Genomic DNA, 15,792 nt, shown 5'->3' with positions numbered 1-15,792 from the left:
GAGGAAGGGACAAGAAGAGTGGCGGCGCTCGGGAGAGGGTGGATGGGACAAGATCCCTAAAATTTAGGGTTGGTCTTTATATAGCACAAGTGAATTTTGGATAGGGGTATTTGGTCCCTCCGATCTTAATCGGATGGTCTAGGAATAAATAGATAGGAAGTCCAAATAGAAAAACGGAGATGTTTTGTAGACGTTTGGAGATGATCCGGACACAGTGGTAACGGCTGTCCGAGTCGGGTCCGGGAGAACTTTCGGACGCGCGCGAGGAGGGCGGCGGGCTGACGAGAGAGGTTAGGTTGGACCTGGCGGTAGGTAGTGAGCTGTGCAGACGGTCTCGGGCTGAGAGAAGAGAAGAGAGGGAGGCCCGGCGACTGTTTCCGGAGACCGGAAACGTCCGACGTTAGACCGGCTATAATGCCGCTATAGTTTAACGGTTGGGCTATCAAAAAAACTCCGAACGCGATGAAACTTGGCAGGCGGTCTACCTACACTATAATAAGACCGCACGTCAACTCTCATCCCATTCCGAGAACATTTTCCGGCCACTTATAAAATACTATTTCGGACATGCCGCGGGCGCGTGCAAGTGTGTCTGGGCTCAGAGCGGGCAACGGAAGGAACGGGGAGGCCGGGACGGATGCAAGTTTTAAAACATGATGATGCAATGCACATGATGACATGATGAAATGAAACACACAAGCAAATGACATGGAAACTACAGCGAATAACTGGAGGGCACCTGGCACATCGGTCTCGGGGCGTTACACCCCTCGAGGGCCTAATCCGGCGCGCGGTGGTGCGAATGCTCAGGATGTGGTGGATAATGGTAGAGCGCGTTGGGAGGCAGAGTTAGCAGCGCAGTTGGCAGCGCAGTACATGAATCATCAACCCACTCCGGTTCGACCGATGACATCAGAAGAACGATGACTTGCTTTCAGCTCTTGGTGGGTGCCGTGTTTCACCCCGGCTCTACGCAATGTGCGGTTACCCAAGGATTTCAAGGGCCCACGTAAGGTACCTAATTACATTGCTGATTTACCCCCTGAGTCATGGGTTGAGAGTTATGAGATGGCAATGGAGATACTGGATGTGGACGAAGCGGCGTGTGCGAAGTACTTCACCATGATGTTGGACGGAACGACTCACACTTGGTTAAAAAGTCTGCCCGTTAATTCTGTCGGTTCATGGGACGAGTTGAAGGCCCGGTTTATAGAAAACTTCAAAGACACGTCCAAGCAACCCATGTCAATCGTGGAGCTGGCCACTTGTGTCCAAGGAGAAGGCGAATCAACAACTCATTGGGTGCGCCAGGTGTCGGTGTCAAAACTGGCGGATCTCGGGTAGGGGGTCCCGAACTGTGCGTCTAGGCGGATGGTAACTGGAGACAGGGGACACGATGTTTTACCCAGGTTCGGGCCCTCTTGATGGAGGTAAAACCCTACGTCCTGCTCGATTAATATTGATGATGTGTATTACAAGAGTGGATCTACCACGAGATCAAGGAGGCTAAACCCTAGAAGCTAGCCTATGGTATGATTGTTGTAATGGAGGTTATGTCCTACGGACTAAAGCCCTCCGGTTTATATAGACACCGGAGAGGGCTAGGGTTACACAGAGTCGGTTACAATGGTAGGAGATCTACATATCTGTATCGCCAAGCTTGCCTTCCACGCCAAGGAAAGTCCCATCCGGACACGGGACGGAGTCTTCAATCTTGTATCTTCGTAGTCTTGGAGTCCGGCGGACGATGATAGTCCGGCAGTCCGGACACCCCCTAGTCCAGGACTCCCTCAGTAGCCCCCGAACCAGGCTTCAATGACGATTAGTCTAGCGCATATGTAGTCTTCGGCGTTGAAGGCGGGTTCTCCTTTTAAGTTCCATGTACCTGCCGAACAGTGTCCGACTTCCTTATCAATGTTGCGCTTCTTGGCTTCCACGCCCAATAATGGCCTTCTTCCATGCGTCGCACGAATGCGAAAAGCCAGGGTATCTTTTATGTTTTACCCCCTAGTTGTGCAAATAATCTGCCTATAAGAGAGGCAAGAATCCAGATCCAAATCACACCATCTTCCCTCCGCGAATACTCATCGGAGCGCTTCTAACCAAGAATCCATTCCATCATGGACCGTCGACGCGGCTCCTCTTCTCGCGCTCCCAGCCCTCTGCTAGGAGATTGGAGGAGATGCTCTGTTCCGCACAACGAGCTGGTGAAGCTCCAAGCGGGGGGATATCTCCCTCCGGCCTTCATGGTTCTGGTTCGAGCCGGGCTGGCCACCTACCAAGGTGGGAAGCAAGCGGAGGCTACCCCAAGTCCCAACAAAGGGGAGCGTGTATGCTTCGTCCCCTATCTGATAAGGGGACTCGGATTTCCTATACATCCGTTCCTCTGCGGGCTCCTGGAGTTCTACGGACTCCAGCTCCATCACCTTACACCCGCCTCTATCCTGCATATCGCGGGTTATGTAGCTCGTTGTGAGCTATTTCTGGGCATCGAGCCCCATTTTGCACTGTGGAAGAGGTTGTTCTGCCTCGTACCCCGCTCTCATGAGGGGTCCATATATCAAGTGGGTGGCGCCGAAATATGGCGCATTGCCGGGACCGGATATCCATCCGGAACCCCTAAGAAGGCGTCCCAAGACTGGCCTTCGGAATGGTTTTACATAGAAGACGCTCCGCTGCCGGACCCTGTTCAGATCGGCCTCCCGGAGTTCAGCACTGCTCCTCTGAAGAAGCGCCTTAGTTGGCGCCCGCGGAGCCCCCAACTGGAGGAAGACAAGAGCGTCCATTATTTGATGGGCCGAATAAGATTACTGGCCCATTCCGGGTTGACCATGATTGGAGTCATGGCAACATGCATTACACGGGGGGTGCAGCCACTGAAATACAGGGGCCACCCCATGTGGGATTTCAACGGGGAAAACGATGCCACCCGTCATGGCCGCAAAGGACCGGATTCGGCCGAGGATCTGGTGCAGATCTTGTCTGGCCTGTACAAGGGAGAGAACGAGGACTTCCTTCAGACGAACCCCTTGAATGGGTTCTCCATGAATAACCCTCGGCGTTGGGTAAGCGAACACTTTAAGGGCCCGACCCATGCTTTCAAAGTTTAAGCTTCTCATATTATGTCTTCGGCGCAGGAACTGCGTCGGATTGTGGAGGACATGATAAGTCCAGCTCCGCAACCCGAGGATCCGGAGAGATCCCGGGATCCGGCCCCCGAAGAGGATCCGGACATAAAGGTGGAGCTAATCGACGGGGTGTTCCACCAGCTCAGCATGGATAATGCTTTAGTCGCCATTACGGCTGACTATCCCGGACTATATCTGGCTTCCCAGGTGATTGTGACCGAAGTCCTGACACCGTTATTCCTTCCTTGTTTATTTCTGACCACCGTATACGATGGCGCTGTGCAGGAGGCGCCTTCAGGGCGGGAAGCCGAGCCTGCAGCGGCTGACCAACAAAGGCCAGTCCGGACCAGTAGGCGGAAGAGGAGCGCGGCGCGGACTGAAACGTCGCCGCAAAGGTATATCTCACAATTCATTACTTGGAGTAACGTTCCTAGGAAGCATTTGAGTGCTCATGACCTTTGTAGGAGAAAAAGCGCCCGCCGGACTGCGGGCGTGGAGGTTGCCAATCCGACCTCTACCAGCCAGGCTCCAGCACCTGGTCTGGAGGGGGAGGCGAGCGCAAGGCGCGAGCCGGACACTCCTCCGACGGAGGATGCCGATAGACTGTCCGCCACCAAGTCTGAGGTGGAGAGCGCCATGAACCATAGGCGCCGCCGGACAGTATTTCGTGACTCGTGCTTCTCCCCTGAGGCGTTGAATGCCTTTAACGCGGGGGACGCGCACCTCCGTGCTGCTCAAGATGGTTTTACCAGAGCCACGGAGCAGTACGTAAAAGACATACGGGTAAGAGAATTTAATAGCTATATATGCCAGTAGCCCCCGAGACTTAAAGTAGTTATATTAACTGATTTAAGGATCATTTGAAACACAGGATCTTACCGAGAAGAATACCCAACTGTCTCAGGAGCTGCAAGAGTGCAAGGCCCAACTTGAGGCCGCACTCGCTGCCGCAGGAGGAAACACAGAGACCCCTCCCGGTAACACATTATTTGAAAAATATAAGCGCTGTGCGGCGTGCGCATAAGTCTAATAATGACATTGCAGGTGCTGCCGGACAAGATCCGGATAGGCAGGAACTACTGCGCCAGCTGAAGGCCGGCGAGAGGGTGCTGAATAGAGTGCAGCAAGAAAGGAACAAGCTCCAAGATGCCCACGCCCAGCTTAGAGAAGAGCTGAAAGGCGTTCGGGCCGAGTTGTCCGGCTCCGTTAAGGAGAATCAGCGGCTTCGTCGCGGCATCTATAGTAAGTGCTTGAGCGGACTCCTTTGAAAAGAAGAGTTCGGCGAGGAAGTCAATTGACAAAATATGTCTTGTAGGTATACTCAAAGGTCGCCCTGCGGAGGAGATGCCCGTATCAACGGGTGATCAACTTCCCGAACTGTTGCGGCTGCTCGAACGAGTTCGGCAGGCAATGAGCGGCGTCGTCCAGGCTTTATGGCCAGCCCTCTCCCTACCCGAGGGCCTTGGGGAGCTTGTGGAGAAGCTTCAGGGAGTGCGGCAACGCTTCCGTTTATGGAAGATTTCGGCCTGCTACCAAGGTGCCAGGGAGGCTTGGGCCATGGTGAAGACGCGGTACAAGAAGGCGGATCCCAACCACATGGCTGAGGTCGGACCTGTGGGGCCCGATGGGAAGGAGATCCCTGTGAGTTTAGTATACGGCCAAGTAGAGTTGGCCGCTAAATTTTCCCAACGGGACTGTAAATTAGACAGCCTGTTAGACGGGATTGAGGAGGAATACAGTCAGTAGTTTTGACAATGTATTTTTTAAAATGACATGTGAAATGCCTTCTAGCCGGATTGTAGATCGTTTGTCTTTGCTGACCTTTTCGCTTCAACCTCGGGACCCTAGAGTCCGGAGTGTGTCCGAATACCTTCTCGGTTAAGAAACAACCGGGGTATGCATGGAGACCAGGCGTAGGGGTCATTAGTGCTTTATCAGACAAGTGCCCAACTAGTTATGTTATATTACATGGTTAGTAAGAAACATCTTCCAGGGAGAATAGTTCCGTTAAGGGTTCCTTTCCCTGGGAGGCATGCCCTAAAGTGCATGTCCGGACTGCGAAAAAAGCAGAAAAACATCTGGGGGCAGATAAATAAGTAGGGAAAAAAATCATCTTTCAAGTCACCAACCGAATATTCCCTTAAGAATGCTAGCTTTCGGCTTCACCCAGTCTGAGGTACACATCCGGCTGACCCGGCAGTAACAATCGCAGAGGTGCTCCCTTTACCTCCTAGCCGAACAATCGGGAACGTAGGGGTAAGCACAGGAGCCAGGCAACCCAGCTTGGCCAAAACTTAAGTCATATCAATGCATATAATGGTGAGTAAAAGGTACATGTGGAAGCTTGACACATGTGCTGGGCATGAAGCCCTTATAATTGAGCTTCTGGAAAAGAAGCCCCCAGGTATAATGAGTGCGGATGGCACATCAAGTGTATGCGAACAATGCGCAAGTAGGCCCTTAAGGGCTTTTTAGTAAAAGGGTTAAGAGAAGAAAGAGAAACAAAAGACAGCTGAAGTGTAAAAATTTGAACGGGGGAAGGGGACGAACTCTTAGTCCAGCGCTAGGCATAGAATCTTCGGAGGCGGGCTGCGTTCCGTGGGTTCGGCTCGAGTCGGTTGTCCGACGCATTTCGTAGACGGTACGCTCCACCGGTCAGGACTTGATCGATAATGAAGGGCCCCTCCCATTTGGGCTTGAGCTTGTCCTTTTTCTTGTCCGGCAGGCGTAGAACTAGTTCGCCAACATTGTAAGTCTTGGCCCGTACTTCTCTGCTTTGATATCTTCGAGCCTGCTCCTGATAGAATGCGGAACGAGCCTTGGCGACGTCGCGTTCTTCCTCCAATGCGTCCAAGCTGTCCTGCCGATCCAGCTCGGCCTCTCTTTCTTCATACATGCGCACTCGAGGTGAGTCATGAATAATGTCGCAGGGCAGAACTGCCTCTGCGCCGTATACCATAAAAAATGGTGTGAATCCGGTAGTACGGTTGGGCGTTGTCCGCAGCCCCCAGAGCACGGAGTCGAGCTCCTCTACCCAGTGCGTGTTAGATTTTGTAAGTGACCGCACTAGTCTGGGTTTAATGCCGCTCATTATGTGACCATTTGCTCGTTCCACTTGACCATTGGTTTGAGGATGATAGACTGAAGCATAATCGAGCTTAATGCCCATGTTTGTGCACCATGACTTAACCTTGTCGGCCGTGAAGTTCGTGCTGTTATCGGTGATGATGCTGTGGGGGACACCATAACGGTGTACTACCCCGGATATAAAGTCTATCACTGGTCCGGACTCTGCCGTTTTGACTGGTTTGGCCTCTATCCATTTGGTGAACTTGTCCACCATGACCAATAGGTACCTTTGCTTGTGGGTTCCCCCTTTAAGGGGTCCAACCATGTCAAGCCCCCAGACCATGAACGACCAGGTAATGGGTATAGTTTTGAGGGCGGTGGGTGGCATATGGCTCTGATTAGCAAAGAGCTGACAACCGACGCATCTTTGGACTAAGTCCTGAGCATCTGCCTGGGCCGTCGGCCAATAAAATCCTGTACGGAATGCCTTTCCTACAAGGGCCCGGGCTGCTGCGTGGTGTCCGCCTAGTCCGGCATGAATTTCAGCCAGGAGGTTTCGCCCTTCCTCTTCAGAGATACACCTTTGAAGGACTCCGGTTGTGCTTTTCTTATAAAGTTCTCCCTCATGGACCTTGTAGGCTTTAGATCGCCAGACTATGCAGCGGGCCTCATTTTGGTCTTCGGGAAGTTCCTGCCTAAGCAAGTAGGGTAGGAATGGTTCTGTCCATGGGGCGATTACTGCCATTATGTCATGGGCTGAAGGTGTTGTGTCATCGGCTGAATCGCCGGTTGGCGCGGTTTTTTCCGGTTTGTCGTTTCCGGACTCCTCTTCCCATAGTACGGATGGCTTGATGAGCCGTTCCAGGAAGATGTTTGGAGGGACAGCGTCACGTTTTGCGCCGATGCGTGCCAGTACGTCGGCTGCTTGGTTATTATATCGGGCTACGTGATGGAATTCGAGTCCTTCAAACCGAGCTGACATTTTTAGGACAGCGTTGCGATATGCTGCCATTTTTGGATCCTTGGCGTCGAAGTCTCCATTTATTTGGGATATTGCAAGGTTTGAATCCCCGCGCACCTCTAGGTGTTGAATGCCCATGGAGATTGCCATCCGGAGACCGTGTAAAAGGGCCTCATATTCGGCTGCGTTGTTGGAGTCCGTGTACATTATTTGAAGTACGTATTGGACTGTGTCCCCGGTCGGGGACGTCAATACGACGCCAGCCCCCAGTCCGGCCAACAATTTAGAGCCGTCGAAGTGCATAATCCAATTGGAGTATGCGCCGTACTCTTTAGGGAGTTCGGCTTCGGTCCATTCAGCGACAAAGTCAGCCAAAACTTGTGACTTTATAGCTCGCCGAGGTTTGTAAGTTATATCGAATGGTAAGAGCTCAATGGCCCATTTTGCAATCCTGCCCATTGCGTCGCGGTTGTTTATAATGTCATTGAGTGGTACTTCAGAGGCCACTGTTATCGAACACTCTTGAAAGTAGTGTCGAAGCTTCCGGGATGCCATGAACACCGCATACGCTATCTTCTGATAGTGCGGGTAACGGGACTTGCAGGGGGTTAACACAGTGGATACGTAATACACTGGTTTTTGAAGAGGGAATTTATGCCCTTCCGTCTCTCGTTCGACGACGAGTACCGCGCTTACAAGTTGATGCGTTGCTGCGATGTATAAAAACATTGGTTCGCCCAGGTTGGGCGCAGCCAGGACCGGATTTGTTGCCAATATGGCCTTTATTTCTTCGAGTCCAGCAGTGACAGCATCCGTCCACTCGAAGTGTTCGGTGCGCCTAAGGAGGCGATAGAGGGGCAATGCCTTTTCTCCTAGACGGGGGATAAAGCGGCTTAGAGCCGCCACGCGTCCAGTCAATTTTTGTATTTGCTTGAGGTCTTTTGGGATATCTAGCTGTGACAGAGCTCGGATCTTGGCTGGGTTTGCTTCAATTCCTCTACCGGATACAATGAAGCCCAGTAGTTTTCCGGCTGGTACGCCGAAAACGCATTTTTCCGGATTCAGCTTGATGTCATATGCTCTGAGGTTGTCAAATGTGAGCCTCAAGTCGTCTACTAGAGTTTCGACGTGTTTGGTTTTGACGACTACGTCGTCTACGTATGCCTCTACTGTTTTGCCGATCTGAGTGGCCAGACATGTTTGAATCATGCGCTGATATGTTGCGCCCGCGTTTTTAAGTCCGAAGGGCATCGTGTTGAAGCAGAATGGTCCATATGGAGTAATGAATGCCGTTGCGGCTTGGCTTGCTTCCGCCATCTTAATTTGATGGTATCCGGAGTATGCGTCAAGGAAGCACAATGAATCGTGTCCTGCAGTAGTGTCGATTATCTGGTCGATGCGGGGGAGGGGGAAGGGATCCTTTGGGCAGGCCTTGTTGAGGTCTTTAAAATCGACGCATAGGCGCCAGGATTTGTCCTTCTTTGGTACCATTACCAGGTTTGCTAGCCAATCCGGATGTTTGATATCTCTGATGAATCCGGCCTCCAATAGTTTGGCTAGCTCTTCTCCCATTGCCTGTCTTTTGGGTTCGGAAAATCGTCGAAGAGCCTGTTTGACTGGCTTGAATCCTTTTAGGATGTTTAGGCTGTGTTCTGCCAATCTGCGTGGGATTTCGGGCATATCCGAGGGGTGCCAGGCGAAAATATCCCAATTTTCCCGAAGGAATTCTCGCAGTGCGGCGTCTACCTCAGGGTTCAATTGTGCCCCGATGGAGGCCGTCTTTGTCGGGTCCGTTGGGTGGACCTGGAATTTTACTATTTCATCCACTGGTTTAAAGGAGGTGGACTTGGATCTCTTATCGAGTATCACGTCGTCCCTATTCACCGTAGAGCGCAACGTGGTGAGTTCTTTTGCCGCTAGGGCTTCGGATAGTGCCTCCAGGGCTAATGCGGCTGTCTTGTTTTCGGCGCGGAGTGCTATGTCTGGATCACTAACGAGAGTGATTATTCCACTGGGCCCAGGCATTTTGAGCTTCATGTACCCGTAATGGGTTACGGCTTGAAAAATTGTGAATGCCTCTCGTCCTAGTATAGCGTGATATCCGTTGTTGAACGGGGCCACTTGGAACGTGACTTCTTCGGATCTGTAATTGTCCGGCGAGCCGAACACCACATCGAATGTGATTTTTCCTGTGCAGCGTGCTTCCCGGCTAGGGATTATTCCTCTGAAGGTTGTGCTGCTTCGCTCAATGCGGCTCCAGTCTATTTCCATTTTTTGAAGGGTTTCCTCGTAGATGAGGTTTAATCCACTGCCGCCATCCATGAGGACCTTTGTAAGTCGAAAGCCATCCACTATTGGACTAAGTACCAGTGCGGCTGGTGCTCGGGCCGTTTGGAATTTAGGTTCGTCGCTGGCGTTGAAGGTGATGGCAGTGTCACTCCATGGATTTGTTGTTGCTACTTGGTAGACTTCGTCGAGGCTGCGGATTGTTTGTTTCCGCATATTATTTGATGCGAAAGTCTCGAAGACTGTTGATACCGTACCGGTATTGTTGGAGTGGTTTTCCGGGGCTAGAAGCTCCTCGCCACTTTTGGCCACCTGCCATAATATCCAACATGCTCGAAGGCTATGTGTTGGGACGACACCTTCTGTACTGTGAATTTTACAGGGTCCGCTGAGCCATCCCTCCAGTACGGTTCCGTCCCCTCTATGGGGTTTTTGCTTTTTGATTTTTGTGTCCGGTGCCTGAGTGTAATGCACCCCTTTGTTGCGGACTAGGGTTATATTCGGGGCCGGATTGTCCCAAAATTTATTTTCGGTTTTCCAGAAACTCTCCATCGCATAGTACTTTCGTACTATGGATGCCAAGTCGGCGAAGCGTGTGATTTCACGACGGCTGACGGCGTTCAGGATTCCCTTGTCCGTGCAATTATTGCAAAAAATTGAGATTGCGTTTTCTTCTCGGCAGTCCTTTATCCTGTCCATAACTAGGAGGAATCTGGCCCAGTAGTGATGTACTGTTTTAGCGGGCTCTTGCCGGATTAGAGATAGATCGCATATGTCTGGGCGGGTGGGTGGAATTAAGTCCGGAACCCTACCCATCTCAAGGCTCGAAGGCCGGGAAGTTTCTGAATTTGGAAGCTTGGATTGTTGGACGTTGTCCAACGAGTCCGGAACAATGTCTGACTTTAAGTTCAGTTCTCGATCGAAGTCTGTACCTCCGCGGGAATCCGGCATGGAGGGTTCAGGAGCCCGGGCATGGCTAGTTTTCAATATAGGAGAAGAGTCGCCGCATTGTTCCTCTACCACTGCAACATGGTGGGTGACCTGGGGAGAGTTAATATCTCTCAGATCGGTTTTAAGCCCAATCTGATTGTAGTCTGTAGCGACTCCCAGGGTGGCGATGCGATCCAAGAGCTCGTTGAAAGACGAGAGCTCTATTGGATCCAGCCGCTCAGCAAATTCCGAGCTGACGTGAAGATTGCTTTTGACGACTTGAGAAGTCATTGTCGAAGCGGTGGCCGGACAGGCGGTCATAAGAAAACCACCTAGCCATATAGTTTGGCCGGCGGCCAAGGCTCCTTTGGCAAAAATACCGTCTTTGAAGACGGGAGAAGGCATCCTTCCTATCGGTGACGGCACAGAGGAACTCTCAATGAAAGCACCAATGTCGGTGTCAAAACCGGCGGATCTCGGGTAGGGGGTCTCGAACTGTGCGTCTAGGCGGATGGTAATAGGAGACAGGGGACACGATGTTTTACCCAGGTTCGGGCCCTCTTCATGGAGGTAAAACCCTACGTCCTGCTCGATTAATATTGATGATGTGTATTACAAGAGTGGATCTACCACGAGATCAAGGAGGCTAAACCCTAGAAGCTAGCCTATGGTATGATTGTTGTAATGGAGGTTATGTCCTACGGACTAAAGCCCTCCGGTTTATATAGACACCGGAGAGGGCTAGGGTTACACAGAGTCGGTTACAATGGTAGGAGATCTACATATCTGTATCGCCAAGCTTGCCTTCCACGCCAAGGAAAGTCCCATCCGGACACAGGACGGAGTCTTCAATCTTGCATCTTCGTAGTCTTGGAGTCCGGCGGACGATGATAGTCCGGCAGTCCGGACACCCCCTAGTCTAGGACTCCCTCACCGGGTTTCGGAAGTCCTGCATTCGTCGGACCACATCAATGCTGATTCGGCAATCATAACATTGGAGGGAAATTGCCGATTTAAGCCACTGAAGTTGAAGTTGGGATGGCTCAAGCGTCACTGCAATGACATGGGAACACTTATGGCAGCTTTGGTTAAGTATGCCGACTCCGATAGTACCAAGGATCCCGAGTTTGACGATGAGAAGCCGGAGAAGGGAAAGAAGAATGTCGGCGCAAAAGGACAACAGCATAACCAGGCAAGCCATGGGAATAACGGTAAGCGCAAAGGGGACAATAATTCCGATTTTGTGGCCAACACCAACGTACAGGGTAATAATCAGTGCCGTAAGGGTAAACCGCCCCCGCGGGGCGGAGGATCAGGTATGAATCTGGAGTGCCTGTTGAACCAGCCCTGCCCAAAGGAAGGGACGCAAGAGAAGCTAGCTACACACTTATGGAAGGATTGCTTTATTATGCGAGAGTTCAAAAACTCAGATCTCTTCCGGTATGATCATGGACCATCTGGCGGTTCAGGACCCGGGTTTCACGGGCCGAGTTATGGTGGAGGTAGCTCCGGTTCAGGTTTTGCAAGGTAATCAAGGTGGATAGGGCAATCAAGACAATCAGGGTAACCAAGGTGGTTATAATCAACAGGGGAATCAACAACAGTAGCAGTCGGGTTATCAGAGTAACCCGAAGCAGTTAAATGGTGGACAATATCATGTCTTCACTACTAGTCTGTGCAAGCGCGATCAGAAGCTTCATAAGAGGGCAGTGAACTCCATTGAACCGGCAGTGCCCTGTTATTTGCGCTGGTCTGAACAGCCTATTATGTGGAGTCGAGAAGATCTTCCGCCCCGGATTGATAATCCGGGTCATCTGGCGTTGGTGGTCGCACCGTAGGTTGGAGGTTATAAGTTCACCAAGGTGCTCATGGATGGAGGGAGTAGTATCAACATCTTGTATTATGAAACCTTCTGGTGTATGGGGTTAACGGATAAGAATCTTAAGCCGTCGAACATTGTTTTTCACGGTGTGGTGCCTAGTAAATTGGCCTACCCAGTCGGTAAGATAGCTCTGGAGGTGGTTTTTGGAGATGATCATAATTCAAGATCAGAGACATTGACCTTTGAAGTGGTAAAAATCAGAAGCCCGTACCATGCCCTGTTTGGATGGCCGGTCTATGCTAAGTTCATGGCAAGGCCGTGTTATGTTTATCTGTAGCTCAAGATGCCGGGTCATAAGGGGATCATCACGGTTCATGGCAGCCTCAAGATTTCTTTGGAGTGCGAGGAAGGTGATGCGGCTTACGCTGAGTCGGTTTGTGCAACAAAGGAGTTAAAATTCTATAAAGACAATGTTGATCCGGCGGATATGACTTCTCTGAAGAAACCCACTACAGAGCATGATCCGGCTTTGAAGTTTAAATCGGCTGACGAGACTAAGTTGGTTGATTTTGTTCCTGGCGATTCATCCAAGCAGTTTAGCATCAGCGTTAACTTGGATCCGAAATAGGAAAGCGCGCTAATCGAGTTCATCTGTGAGAACCAGGACATCTTTGCATGGAAACCTTCTCACATGCCAGGTGTACCGAGGGAACTCGCTGAGCACACTCTTAATATTGATCTCAAGTTTAAACCGGTCAAACAGTTTCTTCGCCGCTTTAACGAAGAAAGATGCAAGGCCATTAGTGAGGAGGTAGCCCGGCTCTTGGCAGCATGGTTTATTGTGGAGGTCTTTCACCCTGAGTGGTTGGCTAACCCGGTGCTGGTACTCAAGAAGAATGGCACTTGGCATATGTGTGTGGACTACACAGATTTGAACAAGGCTTGCCCAGCTGATCCCTTTGCCCTCCCCCATATTGATCAGATTATTGATGCTACGGCGGGTTGTGAGCGATTGAGCTTTCTGGATGCTTATTCGGGTTATCATCAGATCAAAATGGCAGTTAAGGACCAGGAGAAGACGGCTTTTATAACTCCCTTTGGAGCCTTCTGCTATGTATCTATGCCTTTTGGGCTCATAAGTGCCCAGGCGACTTATCAGCGGTGTGTGCAAAATTGTCTTCATAATCAGATTGGGCGCAATGTTCATGCTTATGTGGACGATATCATGGTGAAATCTAGGAAAGCGGAAACACTAATAGCTGACTTGCAGGAAACTTTTGATAATCTGAGGGTTTATAAGATGATGCTTAATCCGGCCAAGTGTGTTTTTGGTGTACCAGCTGGCAAGCTCTTGGGTTTTTTGGTGTCTAACAGGGGCATTGAAGCTAATCTAGAAAAGATCAAGGCTATTACATCCCTGGCTAAACTGGCATGTATCAATGATGTTCAATAGCTGGCGGGTCGTATTGCACGCATGCTGAACTTCTTCAGGCACCATATCTCATCATGCATTTCAAATTCTTCATATTATATGTCAAATGCATGTATGAATTACAAGATATAGGAGATCTCCATGATTCAACTCTTCAAGTGTGCATTGCTTCAAAAGCAAATTCCTCACTATGCACATCTTCAGGGGGAGTTCTTCTATATCTTGCAATCAAATTCCTCAATATCAGTACTTACACTTCATGTGTTTATCCCCGTTGAAAACTTAACCTATATTGTCATCAAAATCAGTTCTTCTATATTGAAGACTTATAGGTTAAGGGACTAATGTGTTTATGAATGTACACAGGTCTATAAGTCTATGAGGAGTTTGATATTTACAGAGAAAGTCGACCCCTAAAAATGAATATCTTCGACTGAAGATTTTGGTATTCCTGAAGACTTTCATGAAGACCTTGAAAGTGAAGAAATTGGTGTGTCCGTGAAGACTTGATATTCATGCAAGGAATATGAAGCTTGAAGACTTTCGTTTTCATAGTTTTATTTTTCTCCTTCTTGAGTCATAGGAAACACCATACTGTTAAAAGGGGTCAAGGAAATACTAAGGAAAAATTTCCATGTGATGCTCAACTCAAAATCCTACACCTACCAATCCCTTCGAGTGAAGCCATTGGAAATCTCATACAGTTCAGTCAATTTCTTCAGTGACAGAGACGAAGTTCTTCTGGTCGCTGAGGAATTTGTTCTGACTGAGGAGTTAGGAATTCGCCAGTGCGGATTGCCTACACAGTGAGGAACATGATAGCCCTGAGGAATTTGAGAGTCAAAATTCCGACCATTGCTGTGCTGCGCGCCAGCTGTCCCAAAATATCTTATCCACCTAACGGTCATATCATCGAAGGGCATTTATGCCTTATCATGTCGGGCTGCTCCCTAGGCTATAAATAGCCGCCCCCTACAACCAGTAGCTGGTTGGCTGCTTCGAGAGAAACTGACACTTGTCATTGAGAGCAACCCATCCTCCGAGGACTTTGAGCGAAAATCATCGAGTGAGGAAAAACCCAAACCCAAACACCCACAAACCCAAAGTGATTGAGCATCACTGAAGAGATTGATCCTGCGTGGATCTGATGCTTGTTACCTTTGAAGACTGTGCTTCTTCCAGACGGTTAGGCGTCATGGTCTAGAGCATCCAAGAGGAATTGTGGATCGCCGAGTGACCAAAGTCTGTGAAGGTTTGGAAGTCGCCTGAAGACTTACCACGAGTGATTGGACGAGGTCTGTGTGACCTTAGTTCAAGGAGAATACGGTGAGGACTTGGTGTCCTGAGCTGCGTGTCGTGGTTCTAAGCCTGACAGTAGAGTGGGGGGTAGGTATTGAGAGGCAAGGTCTTAGCTATGGAGAGGTTGTAAGCACAAAGGATGTACGAGTTCAGGCCCTTCTCGGAGGAAGTAACAGCCCTACGTCTCGGAGCCCGGAGGCGGTCGAGTGGATTAGGAGTATATGAGTTACAAGGTGCCGAACCCTTCTGCCTGTGGAGGGGGGTGGCTTATATAGAGTGCGCCAGGACCCCAGCCAGCCCACGCAGGAGAGGGTTTATGGTGAGTTAAGTCTGGGGCGTTACTGGTAACGCCCCACATAAAGTGCCTTTATTATCATAAAGTCTACTTGATTACAAGCCGTTGCAGTGCAGAGTGCCTCTTGACCTTCTGGTGGTCGAGTGAATCTTCGTGGTCGAGTCCTTCAAGTCAGTCGAGTGTGTCCCTCGTTAGTCGACTGGAAGGCGACTTCTTCTGAGGGTGTCCTTGGGTAAGGTACTTAGATCAGGTCCATGACCCTACCCTAGGTACATAACCCCATCATTAGCCCCCGAATGGATTGAGGCTTCGAGTGAGGAAGGAGATGATGTCGTTTCCGATTAACCTTTGTGCCCTGGTCGTGCGTTGTCCTGGACCAAAGGATCTCTTCGTCGACAGGGAGCAATTCGCCTTCAGTCGACTCGATCCATTCTATTTTTGCGTCGAGTGATCTTTCGGGCTTCGACGATCTCCGAGCGACGGATCGCCGGAAACACCGCGTCTGACAAACTGATTTGCTGTTCGCGGATTCCGCGGGATGCGAAATTTGGGGACGCGCACGAAGCGGGG

Source organism: Triticum dicoccoides, chromosome 4B (assembly GCF_002162155.2).
Source record: "Triticum dicoccoides isolate Atlit2015 ecotype Zavitan chromosome 4B, WEW_v2.0, whole genome shotgun sequence".
NCBI classification, from domain to species: Eukaryota; Viridiplantae; Streptophyta; class Magnoliopsida; order Poales; family Poaceae; genus Triticum; species Triticum dicoccoides.
The sequence above is the reverse complement of the archived record's forward strand: the minus strand, read 5'-3'. Positions refer to the sequence as shown.